Source organism: Branchiostoma floridae, chromosome 15 (assembly GCF_000003815.2).
Source record: "Branchiostoma floridae strain S238N-H82 chromosome 15, Bfl_VNyyK, whole genome shotgun sequence".
Taxonomy (NCBI): domain Eukaryota; kingdom Metazoa; phylum Chordata; class Leptocardii; order Amphioxiformes; family Branchiostomatidae; genus Branchiostoma; species Branchiostoma floridae.
Window position 1 is genome coordinate 20928223 of NC_049993.1, and position 2427 is coordinate 20930649.

Consider the following 2427-nt stretch of genomic DNA (forward strand, 5'->3'; position numbering starts at 1 on the left):
TATAAATTTTTCCAATAGGACAATAGTGTGGAAAACCCGCACCGACTTCCTTCTGACCGCATGTCAAGTTTATTGCACTCTGACGTCATCACGCCTTGATGTCTGTTAAATTTAAGACTAGTTATACGTAGCGGAGACAATTCATTGTGAACAGAAAGAGTTTGGTCGAAGTTGTATGTTTAGTTTATTGGTAATGAATTGTTTAGTAAGGACAATACTATAGAGTGAAAAACCCGCCCGACTTCCTTCTGACCGCATATGTCAACTTTATGGCACCCTGGCTTCATCATGCCTTGATGTCTGTTAAATTTGTTACTAGAAATATGTAGCTGATGCACTCAGGTGTAAACAGAAGGAGTTTGGTTGAAGTTGTATGTTCAGTTTATTGTGTATGAATTTTCTAATTAGGACAATAGAGTGGAAAACCCGCCTTGACTTCCTTCTGAACGCATATGTCAACTTTATGGCACCCTGACGTCATCAGGCTTTGATGTCTGTTAAATTTGAGACTAGTAATATGTAGCATAGGCACTTCGGTGCAAACAGAAGGAGTTTTGTTGAAGTTGTATGTTTAGTTTATTGTGTATGATTTTTTTAATTAGGTCAATAGTGTGGAAAATCCGCAACGACTTCTTTCTAACCGCATATGTCAACTTTATGGTACTCTGACGTCATCAAGCCTTGATGTCTGCCTAATTTGGGACTAGTAATATGTAGCATAGATGCTCCGTTGTAAACAGAAGGAGTTTGGTTGAAGTTGTATGTTTAGTGTGTAGGACAATAGTGTGGAAAACCCGCCCTGACTTTCCTTCTGACCGCATATGTTAACTTTATGGCACCCTGACGTCATCATGCTTTGTTGTCTGTTGAATTTGTCACATGGACTACGTAGCGGATACACTTCGGTTAGAACAGGAGTTTGGTCGAAGTTGTATGTTTAGTTTATTGTTTAATTGGGTCAATAGAATGGCAAACTCGCCCCATCTTTCTCCCGATCGCATATGTCAACTTAATGGCAATGCTGTGATGTCTGTTAAATCTGTGCGTCACTTTAATCTTAGTTGCTCGCTCTCTAATACTGATTATCACTTAGGCCCGCTGTGGCTCGTTAATCAAATCATGTAAAATTTTATTGGTTTTGTGAAAACGTAGGGTTTTTCAAGACCCTATTTGCTTTTCTGCTAGTGATTTGGCGGTAGTTCATGAGATTGTCGCTAGGTTTTGTTTTCTAATGTCTAATTTGCACTTTATAGATGAAATGTTACTTTCTAATATCATCTATATGTGAATTCACATTTCATGAGCTGTTACAGAAGATTTGAATCAATGTCCGATATGCATTGAGTGCCATGGACGCTTTGGGGCGAATTTTGGAAATTTCAGTTCATTCGAATCGGTATCTGAATAAGTAGCTATGTTCGGTCTTATCACGAATCGGCGGCTGAATAGGCGGCTACGAAAGGGCGGATGAATAGGCGGCCAACTTCAGCTTGGTGCGATCGGCTGGCATGGCGGATGTGCTGAGGACGGCTTGCCCGGTGACTTGTAACTTGGCCTGTCCGTTGATAGCAGAATCCCCGTGCGTTGGTTGGGAGCGGAAAAGAAATGCAAGTGTCTGTCCGTCTCAGTTTATCGCTTACCTTCACGCACAAACTAACATCAGCACATTAACACTAACAAGGGGAGCAGGTAGCAAACCTTCACGTGGTGCTCTCTGTTAATCCCTTATTACGGGAGACCAATTGCTACATAACATGCCATATACCCCAGTTCCACTGGAAGGATTTGACAGGGCGCTCAAGGAATTTTTTAACGCTTTCTGTGTTTTGTTTTGTTGCCTTTTCAGCCAAGCTTTTACGTTTTATACAATATATTTCAATTATGGGGTAATGGGATACACACATTAAGTTCAGGTCCAAGCGCGATTGTGGTCTGGTGGAATGGGGGCCTAAATATAATGTCTAGGGGAATGGGTCTCACTAAATACCGAAAACAACCGAAAACTACCGAAAACAACCGAAAACAACTTTCACTAAATACCGAAAACAACCGAAAACAACTTTCACTAAATACCGAAAACAACCGAAAACAACTTTCACTAATTACCGAAAACAACCGAAAACAACTTTCACTAATTACCGATAACAACCGAAAACAACCATTAACAACAGACAATCATTTCAGTGGGCTATTATTCAATAATTTTGACTTTATTTTGGACAGGAGTTAGGCTACGATGGATTTGTTTGTTTGACGACCCCTGTTATTAATACAATATTAGTAATAATAAAGTCAACGATCTCCTTTGCCTGTTCGATTATATTAATGTTCGCATTCAGATTCACGGACCCTGTACGTTACAAACGGGGACTGCTTGTTAAACTAGCAAACTCATCAATGGATATCTATATTACTTGGCATCTATTG